Below are 12,448 nucleotides of genomic sequence, written 5' to 3' on the forward strand. Positions count from 1 at the left end.
GTGGACTTCGGTTTATTGGGATAGTTATAGATAAATGATGTTCATCTGTAAAGAAGACACTATTGCGACCTATTGTTGAGTGCTCTTTGAGTGTTTGGGATCCACGCTAGGTTGGATTAAAGGAATACGTCGAAGCATTTCAGAGGCGGGCTGCTAGATTTGTTACCAGCAGGTTGAAACAACGAACAAGTATTACGGAGATGCTTCGGAAACTCGAATGGGAACATTGGGAGAAAGGCGACGTTCTTTTCGAGGACCACTATTAACAAAATACAGAGAATCGGCATTTGAAGCCGACTGCAGAACGATTTTACTGCGTCCTACCACGAAGATAAGATTACAGAGATTAGCGCTCTTACGAAGTCATTTAGACAGTTGCTTTCCCTCACTCTATTTGCTACTGGAACAGGAAAGGAAATGACTAGTAGTTTTACCACCACGCGCCATACGACGGCTTTAGTACTTATATTGATTTAGCAGTAGATCTAAAGATAACTTTGACTACGAATACTCAAGTGCAGAGTATAAATCGCTAGCAAAACTGTAAACATGGTGCTCGCCAAAATTACGTGGAGGCGGATAACCAAACTGTCGGACACAACGGGAAAATGCCTAGTATGCTGTCAAATAGTTCTGCAGGAAAATCTCAAATTTATAAATTTGAACAGGGTAAGAATAGTAAAAGTACACATATCAAAAGAAAAAGTCAAACATGTGAAGCTGCAAATATCTTAAGCACCATATCAGACAACGACCTAAGAAAAAAAAAGTTCTTGGCTTCAGCAGACAGCTGAGTATGTAACTGTGGAACCAGATGGAAATGCAAAGGTAGCCAACAGTAACCAAAGCAATATCTTTGCAGAGCGAGAATAGATGGTCACTACAGATGTCGAACAAGTATTTGTTCGTACTATGTATATAAGGAAGGCAAGATAACAGCAGACGCATGTACCACCCACAGACCAAGAGGAAATGCTTTTGAGCCCGGTATGAGTCCAATAACACATAATTTCAGAAACAAGACCGTCGACAGAAAAACCTGATTCAGAATAAATCGATTACAGAGTTGCAGATACAAACGGCGGGCTATATAAAACTGGAACGGAAAGTATTTCATCGTATGCCCCGTAGACAGACGATGTATGTAGGATGAAATATTCTCTGAACGAGTTTTATTTTACCCATCCTATAGGAGTGAAAGATTGTATGCGTAAGAAAACCACAGAAAATACGGCACGAATGCAGTGCAGGCTAGAAAGAATCGACAAGTGGGACAGCAAGGCGGCCAAAAGGCCGCCATAGGAACCTTTAAAATCCGACTGCAACTATCGTAAAACGGCCACTGACGTAGAAGAGCAGGCACCTGTCATCATGCAGAGAGAGCTAACGCCCAGACGGAGGAGGGACTGACGACTGAGAAGTTGTGAAAAAAAAAGAACAACAACATAGAACAAATACATAACTGGACGAAGAAAATAATAATTTAAGCAGAACATAAGATTATAAAATGAAAGCCGGCCAGGGTGGCCGAGCGGTTCTAGGCGCTACAGTCTGGAACCGCACGACCTCTACGCTCGCAGCTTCGAATCCTGCCTCGGGCATGGGTGTGTCTGATGTCCTTAGGTTGGTTAGGTTTAAGTAGTTCGCAGTTCTAGGGGACTTATGACATCAGAAGTTAAGTCTTATAGTGCTCAGAGGCATTTGAATCATTTTTTTTTAAATATAAAATGAAAGTAAATAGCAAACATAGTGTTTAACGGTTAACGACCTCGTAATCCTGCAAAGTATCAGTCTTGGCGGTAGACAACATCGTCCCCTCTCATCAAACATACTGTATCGCCGTGATAAACATACACGGCATATTCATTCATTCATTCGTATGGCTACGGCCCCCGTCAGGTAGACCGTTCGATGGGTGCCGGTCTTCCGATTTGATGCCTCGTCGGCTACCTGCAGTCGAGGATGATGGGATGATGATGATGACAGCACAACACCCAGTCCCTGGACGGAGAAAATTCCCCGACCCAGCCGGGAATCGAACCCGGGCGCAGAGGATTAGCAATCCGTCTGCTGGCCATTCACTTACTGGGGGCGGACATACTCGGCATAAGAAGAAAAAGAAAAATTTCTGGAAAGAATATTCATCTATTACGGAGGTGAATACAATATCATTGGAAAAGGAGATTTCTGGAAGCTTAGACAACCTATTTGGATATGAATTGTTGCGCCACTGTCTTTTTACTTGATGTAAGAAACCGGCAGTTTAGCTAGCTATACGTTTACACCATGGTATGACGCAAGAAGCTACGGAGGGACTGACTAAGCAGACTGGCTGAAGGCTCCGATCAGGCCCCAGGAGAGGATTAGTTAGTGAAACGCCCGCTAATCCCGCAGGGGCAGAACATGTAATATGATTGTGGAAAGGGCCAAGGATTGAAGTAAGTTTCTGCTACTAATTGTCATTTATTGTAATTCAGCAACTCTTTTACGGCTAAAGGCCTCCAACAAGAAATCGTAGCAATATAAAATTCCAAAAGCAATAAAATAATTTTAAAAAAATACGATAAGTGCAATACAAATGGCTGAGGGTCAGAATTAATTTTCAAAATTTTAGAATATATTACTATAGACCTTTAAGGGCAGAGGGCCAACAAGATATCTGTAAAAAAATCAGAAATTCAATTAAGATAGCAGTAAAATAATTAAAAACCCGAAAGGCAACATCTACAAGGCGCAACACAAATGGCTGAGGTCCACAAACAAACTTCAAAATTTCAAAATGTTTTATCATAATCTTTAAAGGCAGAGACCCACAGTGTTTAAGCTTGAAAGATAAATTTAAAAATTAATGTGCAAAATTTTAAGAAACAAACAAGAACCACAAGCCTAAAACTTAAAATAGCTGACAAACAGATAATTAAACACCGGTGGCACTCAGAAGGCCTTCAGGCAGGTCGGTCTGCCCTCGTTCACGTAGATGAGACAGGTGGTGAGCTCAGCTATACTTGATCCGTAGGAACCCAACCAGGGGGCAGCCACGGACCGTCCGACACAACACTTTGTTTCCTGTCAATCAATACATGAGAACCTCAACAGTCAATGTTACAAACGTGATAATCCATAATGGAGTAGGTATTAGCTGTCAAAATTACACACAACGTTGGACAGCGGCAACAGGTGAGGAAAGAACACTGCCTGAATTTACGCCAGTGCCCAGGGCAGATAACCAGAACATTAACGCCGACAAGATAGGAAGTTCCACTGGTGCACTAAAATCGGAGTCGACCAAAAATAATTAATTGCACCACATGGCGGCAAAATCTCAGCTGTAGAACGACTCGGTGTTGCTCACCGGTAAATCTGCCCAACAGCAAACCACCGAAGAGAACCAGCACAACTTGAATAGACGTGGTTTGGATAGTTGAAACCACTACTCAACTTTGACGTCCTGAGTCTGCGACCCACGATGCTCGTAGCGATCGGACAGCTCCAAACACGCTCCGACACTGCCCAGGGACTGCCAGCGGCCCCAGCCGACTGCACCGCGTGGAGAACTTCCCTCGTCTGCAACAACCGACCGACTCCACTCAGAATGCCAACAACATCTAAAATCGACGTCAGTAGACATAACGCCAACTACACACACAACCTGACGAACACTTGCACGAAGAGCCGAACGTTACACAACAGTAGTAATTTAAATAACGTATTGAGGTGGAAGTACGTTGAAAACAGGGTGTAAAATACATAACTGGCGGAAATACAAGCCACGCACTTCTCATTTAGTTCATACACAGGCTCGACACTGACGCCACTGCTGCAATAATGCTCGCACAGACTGTAGAGTCATGACTCGCGTTGCCGCATGCACAAGTCTGCCAACGTATTGCTACTGTGGCCTGTGGGATGAAGAATGATGTCGTGTCCACGTAAGGGTGAACTGAACAACCATAAATACACCCCGTTTCAGCTGTGCAATAACTGTCACCGAGAGGTATTCCACGACATTTATGGATTTCATGTCGGACAATCAATGTACTGTTAATCAATGCCACCTTCGCGAATTGCCGAACTGTGGGCTATACTTAAGTGCAGACGGGCTGAGCTGGTGCTTTTCAGATGGACGGCAACCCACTGAGTAATACCTGTCGACTTCAGGACTCCTACCCAAGGTTCAGTGGTTCGCAACTCCGCCTAACAACTGCCGAGTCGCCCTTTGGCTAGTAGGGTCACATTCCCACTACACATGGCGCTGAGGTCCTCGGATCACCTTCACCCTCGAGTGTTACTTGCACTGAGCTGTACATGTGCAGTCGGCATGGGCGACTTCTACGGGGCCATCGTCGCTGATGTCGCACCTTGAATGGGGCCTGACGTTTCTTTATACTCATTAAAGGGCTGATGGTTTAACGTCACCACGCTGCCGCCTCCCCGGTGGGGTGGCGCTGTGAGCTGACTGCCTCAGGAAGCTAAGTACACTACACACCATAACCTGTAGTGGGACGTCATTAACATGTATGCTCCGACGGTAAACCAAACCAGAAACACCCGTAAATATTTCTATACGGTCTTAGTACCCAGCATATATAGTAGGACATTCACTGAGGATAGCAATGTCATCAAGCGAATCGTATCATTGATATCCTTCACCCTGAATTATAATTCCGCTCCTGAACCTTTCTTTTATTTCCACCATTACTTCTTCGATGTAAAGATTGAACAGTAGGGGCGAAAGGCTACATCCCTGTCTTACATCCTTTATAGTACGAGCACTTACTTCTTTTAGTTCCACTCTTATTATTCCCTCTTAGCTTTTCTACATGTTATATATTCCCAGCCTATCCCTATAGCTTATCCAAATTTTCCTCAGAATTTCGAACATCTTGCGCCATTTTACATTGTCGAATCCTTCTTCCAGGTCGACAAATCCTATTAAAGCGTATTGATATGAGTTTAGTCTTATTTTCATTATCAACCGAACGTTCTAACTGCCTCTCCCGTGGCTTTACCTTTCCTAAAGCCACATTGATGGTCATCTAACACATAAAAAATTTGGTTTTCTATTCTTCTCTTATTATATTTGTAAGAAACATGGGTGTATGAGCTGTTATGTTAATTGTGCGACAATTCTTGCACTTGTCAACCCTTCCTGTCTTCGGAATTGATTTATATTTTTTTGCCAGTCTGACGGTATATCACCAGGCTCATTCGTCCTACACGCCAACATGTAGAATGTTTTGTTACCACTTCGGAAATGGTTCAAATGGCTCTGAGAACTATGGGACTTAAATGTCCCCTAGATCTTAGAACTACTTAAACATAACTAACGTAAGAACATCACACACAGCCATGCCCGAGGCAGGATTTAAATCTGCGACCGTAGCGGTCGCGCGGTTCCAGACTGTATCACCTAGAACCGCTCGGCCACACTGGCCGGCTACCACGTCTGAAATGATTTTACAAATTCTGATGGAATGTTATCCACTGCTCCTGCCTTATTTGTTATTAACATTTCAAAAAATCTTTTAAATTCTACTACCGGATCCCCTATTTCTTCTACATCGACTCCTGTTACTTCTGCTATCACATCAGACAAGTCATCCCCATCATAGAGACCTTCAGTGTACTCTCGTTACCCATCCGCTCTCTCCTCAGCTTTTGACAGTGGAATTCGCACTCCACTCTTTATGTTACTATCTTGCTTTTGTTTTTTGTACATCCCTCTTTCATCGATCATCTGAAGTATTTCTTCTGTTGCCCATGGTTTCTTCACAGTTACATTCATTTACGTTTCCAACTTCCAAGAGTGCCTTTTCTAGGGATGTCCATTCCTCTTCAACTGGACTGCCTATTGAGCTATTCGTAATCGCAGTGTTTATAGCCTTATAGAACTGCTGCGCTAGCGTCAGTCCTAGTCTAAGAAAAGGCAAATTTCATCTTAATTCTATGAAGGCCCGGATGAGTGACGAAATCTGGAGCCGGTGGCAGAGTGCGGTAACAGACGACAGCCATGAGCCGTAGTTGTGTCCGGCTCTTCGAAAAGCGCGCCAGGCGGAGTGCTTTCGCTTCGCGTCTAGTGTTTTGCGGTGGCTCTTTCGGTTTGGCGCGCTGTTTGGACCGCTACAGCCCTCTGGTGGGAGGTGGAGCAAGTGTACGGTAGCGTGACGATCGAGGAGTACGTACTGGGCTGTGACCGAGAGGTGGTGGTGTGAGCGGGGCCCTGTTGTTGGGGGTCACCAACTGTTCGCCACGTACATTGGCCGACTTCTTAGCTGTCAGGGGCTAAGTCTGCCTTATCCGCATGTACGTGGCTTATGAAGCTTAGACGCCGTGCTGCAGGAGATCAGCGCGTGGGACCGTATGTCTTCTTATCGGGCGTTGAAACCACTGGCAGCGGTTGGCTCTGACGAGCATAAGGAAGTGCGACGTGTTCCCAGCGCTGGGGTGGAGTGTGAGAAGTTGAGTACTATATAGGGTTTTTTAAGTTCTAGTGAAGTGTATGAGTTTCTTCACCAGTGGTTTTGTTGGGGTCTTCCCACTACAGTTTTCGTTTGCCTGTCCGCGGGAATGTGGTAACGGCTTCTTGGCCAGGCCGTTTCGTTCACACCTTGATTGGGTGATTTAGGGTCGCTGTCGTATGTCTTTGTGGTTCAGGGTCTGTACAGGCACCGCCCTTGCTACATTTTCTCGTTTTGGATAACTTGCAGAGATGGTGGCTTGTAATGCAAGTTTTTGGGCTGATCTGCTGTGGCCCTGTAATCACCAATAACTATTCCGACTATTGTGATCCGGGCCCCTTTAGACGGGTGACTCCCTTACCGAGCTAAGGAAATTTTTTTTGGGAACTGCCTTTAATGTGAAGGTTTGTGTGCTGGTTTATTCACATTTATCTTGTAACAACTGGCTGGTGTAATATAAGTTATTTAATGGCAAGAGACAACTATTTTAACTCTAATGAAAACCAGCTGCTTAAAGTTTTTTTTAACAATTATTCTTATTGGTAAGTTGATAAAGTCATCTCTTGCAATATCCTTTACATAGAGAAAATCAGCCGGCTATTTAAAACAGCTTTGAGCTTTTTTATTGTTAAGTTAAAATCTTACTTTTGGGAAGTTGTTGACATCATACCTGGCAATCTGCTTTTCATAAAGAGAATTTATCAGCTATTCGAATTTGCTTTGAAATTTTTTTAAATGCCAGTCTTAAAAATTTGTTATTGAGGAAGCCTTTTTTAAAATAAAAACATAACCTTAGCAGTGTGTGTTATTTCACCAGCACCTCCTGGCCCCCACTTCCACGATAACGTTTTTGGAATAACATGCGTACTTGAGTTGTTGTTTGTGAACCTCCCTAATTGATGGTTCAAGCCAGAAGGCCAGGCAAGGTAAACATGGCACTAGCGGGCGTGGAGCTGCGACGGTGGTATTGAACGCATGATTTATTTTGAGTGGAGCAACAATGAGGCAGGAACCTGCAGCGATGCTTTAAGTTATTGCGATGTATGTTGCGGGGCCCTAGGCCAGAACCAAGAGTGACGATATGTGAATGTCTGACGTGTGGGAATTTAGCCCTGCCATAGTTTCTTTCTCCGTCTGACACTAGGTCAGAAGCGAGGGAGAAACCAATTTAAATATATGAGCAATTTTATCTTGACAGCGTGTGTCAGGTTAATCGAGCGTCGGGACGGACCTATGCTGGTCTACGCTTACAGGGGCCAGTGTGGCAGCAATGTTGTAAGTATTCGGCATAAACTTGTACTTTGTTTCTATGTACTTGTTCGGGCTATATTCCGACTCCGGGGACACAACACCGGGGCGGGACGGAACAGCAGCGTGGAATTTGGAGATCGTACGGCCTGCCTGAAAGAGGACAGTGACAGCGGTCTGCAGCGGGTCCAGGAAGGGCTCGGTTCCACTCCAGTGTACGGGCCACTTTCGTTTCGCACCTGGCTTACCGGGGTCCGGGCTAGGTGTACGCTGGGGAAGGCTCAGCAGCGCTGTGACAGCGCCAGAGATGGCGGCGGGTGTTGCCATCCGGCAAGCACCACTAGCGGCAAGTTGCCGCACAGCGTACAGGAGGGCGCGGGTCGAGTCCGGATCTGTCCTGGGAGCAGTGGCGGTCTGAGATCTACGGGTGACCAGTACTTCCACCTTCATCCCACGTCAAACATAACAGGCCAAACGGGGCAGAGTGCAGCGAGGACCAGGGTCTGTAGCAGTCTCCGGAATCGCGGGCAGCAGCGCGGCGCAAGTCGCGACGCATCGGCTGGCGGCGACCGGGAGAGCCGCGGATGACTTCCATCGGCGGGCGGCCTCGGTGACGACAGCAGTGGAGTCGGCATACCAGGAGTGTGCTGAACTGGCTGGACTCGCGGGACATCGGTAGGATGCACGCTGACACTACACTTCACCATCGAGTACTGTAAATTAGCTGAATAAAGCAGTGTTACCAGATACCACTCTGCACTGCCCCTCGACGCTCTTGACCTTCCTCGGCCTCCTGAAAAAATACGACGCAATCGGTCCTGGCTTCAGCGCTGCCATCTGGAGTCCCAGCTTCGACACACAGCCCCCGCAACAGTGGTATCAGGAGTGGCACCGGTTACAAGGCTGGTACTGGATTTCCACTGGGATTGTTTGTCCATATCAGTATAGGGAGGAAAGCAGGATTGTTCACCTGCACACGAGCACGGTGTGGATGGCTGAGTGACTTTTGATTGATGGTTTATGTGTTATTCTTTTGTTAATTAGGTTGGACTTTTTAAAGGTGTCTTTGTAAGCCTGGAGGAGCCTGTAGATTTATCTGGATTTAGGGGAAATTGGGGACATCATAACATAGGGCCCAAGCTGATATAATTTTTGTAACCTGTCAGGCCAATGGATTACCGTGTACAAAGTGGGTGCCAAAGAATTGTTTTCTTTGTAAGAGATTTGGTCATTTGGCTCGCAATTGCTCATAATATAGGTGGGCGATGATGCGCCGCAAGAACTAAGTTGAAGGAGTAGCACAGTGAAATTAACGGTAACAGTGGAGCCATAAGCAAGGATGGTGGAAACACGGCAAACAGCAGAGGCTGCAGGGTGACTACAGCGGAAGCTGTAGCCACTATCAGAGCAAATTCGAGGATTGTCAGAGGCGAGGACAGGTGACAAAGAAATATATGAAGAAGTAACAGGGAATTTATTAAGGCATTGCGAGTAAGGGAAAGGATGTCGGGTTCAACTAAATTACAGGTCATGGAGTGTCATGGACCGTTTGACCCTCAAATAGCGGCATCTTTAACGCCTTTTCGGGTAAAGCTACTGTGGATGTGTCGGTCTTCCTTAATGACATTGGCTGAGGCTAATGGGTGGTCGGATTTTTTAACGTTGAGAGTAGTGAAGTTACGCTTGAAAGGGGATGCCAAGTAGTACATATTATACCATGAAACATTGAACAACGTGGGGACGTTTTCAGAACTCGAGGCTGGGTTGCGCCAGAGGTACCAGAAACAGAATAGTACCAGGTTTTTTCGTGAAAAATTAAGTCCGTTACTTACGAGGAGCAATGTGACTGTGGAGGTTTTATCAAACAGGATTTGAAAACTGAATGCACAAACATTTCAACTGTCACAGAATGGGGATACTTACAGAATGCTATTACAAGAGGCCGAGAACAGGGCGTTAGATGTGTTTTTACGGGGAGTACCGCCAGAGACATCACGTCGGGGGATAATGGAGTATTCCAGTCATCTTGTGGCGTCTCTAAGGATTGCCACATACCTAGAGGAGGTAGATTATGCGACGACGCAATGGGTGGAGCATGGAGTTCTGGCAGCGGAAATTAAGTATATTAAGTATTTTGTTTGTGGCCGCGTAGGTCACATTAGGAGGCAATGTCAGTGTTACTCATGTGGGGAAATGGGTCACTGGGCAGTGAACTGCAGGGGTAAAAATAGGGGGGAACCTCGGCGGCTGCAGCCGTTAAACGGGAACGGGATTGCTTCAACCGTCGGAGAGCAGTCCCAGTGGAATTAGATAATGCGCTTGTAGGTGCACACACGGAATGCTGCTTATTAGGCATGGTTAACGAAAGGGAACAAAGGCTTCTGGTTGAGACGGTTGCACAAGTGTCTGTTATTAGTCTACAGCTGGTTAGCAGGAGAAGGCAAGGCGCACTTAACCCTAGGACGCCCAAGCCTTTTTTTTCTAATTTGGATGCCTAAGGGGGGGGGGGGGGGGCGGTTCGGCGAGTTCGTAGGTATTAAATAGGTTTACTGAGGAAAAACTACAATTTTCAAAATGGTTTATGTATTTTCACTAAGGCATCGGTTTATACATTTTGTTAATTGTCATAAATATTGGACTGAGTGAGTACAAAATTGACATATTACAATACAAAATACAGATGTGTTCATAAACAATAGACTACTCTGAGTCCTCAACTTCAAGGCAAGAGACACACTTCACAATTTTGCTGAATGTGTGTTACACACATGTTTATGTCGCTGTCCACAATACTGTTTTGGTTTACTTGGATTGTAGTACTTCTGCTTCTTTGTTTTAGCTTTTCTTACACAAATATGGCACCGATCTTTCCCTGCAGGAGGCTGACGTGCTTCTGTTGTCACTTCTTTTATTTTCTTTTGTAGAATAGTCTCCATTGATTGAACAATTCGGTTAGATAACCCTCTTGCATTAGCACTTCTTTCTTCTACCTGCAATTTCAGTAGTTCCATACCAGCTTGCAGAAGATAAACTTTCCGTTAGTTGTGTTTCTTTTCATTGCATCTTGGATGTTGCAGGATGATTATGGTAGTTGCATTGATAGCACAAATGTCGACGAGAGAGTAAAATACAGATAGAGGCCATCTCTTTGTTCCCCTCTTGCAGGTGTACATTCGCGCCATTAGATCAATCGTATCAATTCCACCTTTAATGGAATTATAATATCCATTTATCACGGTTTTACTCTTCTCTCCTTCAATAGTGCCTTTATCTTGGTGCATTGTTGACAACATCAGTAAGTTTTTGCTGTGTGGGACACCAAAGTTACTGGAGGCCTACGTGTTGGGAACTGCACTAACTCATTGCAAGTTTACAAGATAAATAATAGCTGACTGATATCAACAATCACTTCCTCTGAACTTAAACCGATTGTTGTGAATATCAGGAATACCAACCAACAAAAAAATTTACTTGCATTGTTGTAGAGATGAGAAATACGAAATCCTGCTAAGGGAAATTTTCTGTAGCATGGAAGCCTAAGGGGGGGGGGGTTTGTTGGACCCATAATAAGTTTATATTTTGCTTTCAATGCAGGAATTTTCTATAAAATATATTGACTCTAATGTATCATAAAATAATCAACAAACAATAACTCAAAGGGAATATGTAGTATGAAAGCTATTTGGGCAAAAGCAGGGGACATAAAAAACGAACCCCCCCCTCCCCCTTAGGCATCCTAGGGTTTACATGAACTTGACGCCAGCTAAACTGCGAACGGATTCATCAATACCGGCAGGTACAGGGAAGGTAGTTTAGGTTCCGATAAATACGGACAAAGGAGACGTTGTGCATGGTGGAGCCACTCTCGAGTAATGAGGAGTTGCATAATGCGCACTGCTTTGTGTGGAGGAGTTTAGCTCACGCAAGTTACGCGGAAGGAAATTATAGAGTTCCTGTAAGTATAGATAACTTCGGCAGAGCGGATTTTAGCTTGTCGAAAGGGTTGTTATTGGCCCCGTTCGATGTTTCTGATGAAGATGACCTAGATAGGGAGGATTTAGAGGCGAGCCATAAGAAAAACGTCGATGCAGAGCAATTAAGGGGAAAATTACAGCATTTGCAGAGAGATGACAGGGTCGCTTTGGCGGAACTGTTATTGACATTTAGCGATTTATTCGGAACGGAGAGTAGGTTACCGCCAACACCAATTGCAAAGCATCACATAACAAGGGAGAATAATACACCAGTGTTTAGGAAACCATATAGGATATCACGTCATATGCAACCGCTACTTGAGGAGCTTATAGAAGAACTACTACGGGGTGGAATCATAGAGCATAGCGACAGTCCATTTTCAAGCAATGTAGTTCTCGTACCTAAAAATTCAGTGGATGGTACAAGGAAATATAGGTTTTGTTGTAGTTATAGCTTTCTGAATGCGAAAACCATTTCGGACGCATATCCGATTCCGAATATCACGCACCCACTGGACAATCTGGGACAATGTAAGTATTTTACGACTATTGATTTACGGAGTGGATACCATAAGTTGGAAGTAGCGGCAGAGGAAACGGCGAAGACAGCTCGTACTGTTCCTGGGGGGCTCTATCGGTATATACGTACGCCGTTCGGGTTGAAGAATGCACCAACAATTTTTCACCGATTATTAGATGGTAATTTAAGGAGATTCAAACCAAATACATCTATGGTTTACCTAGATGACATTATAGTATTTTCCAAGG

The sequence above is a fragment of the Schistocerca gregaria genome, chromosome 3, assembly GCF_023897955.1.
Source record: "Schistocerca gregaria isolate iqSchGreg1 chromosome 3, iqSchGreg1.2, whole genome shotgun sequence".
Lineage (NCBI taxonomy): Eukaryota > Metazoa > Arthropoda > Insecta > Orthoptera > Acrididae > Schistocerca > Schistocerca gregaria.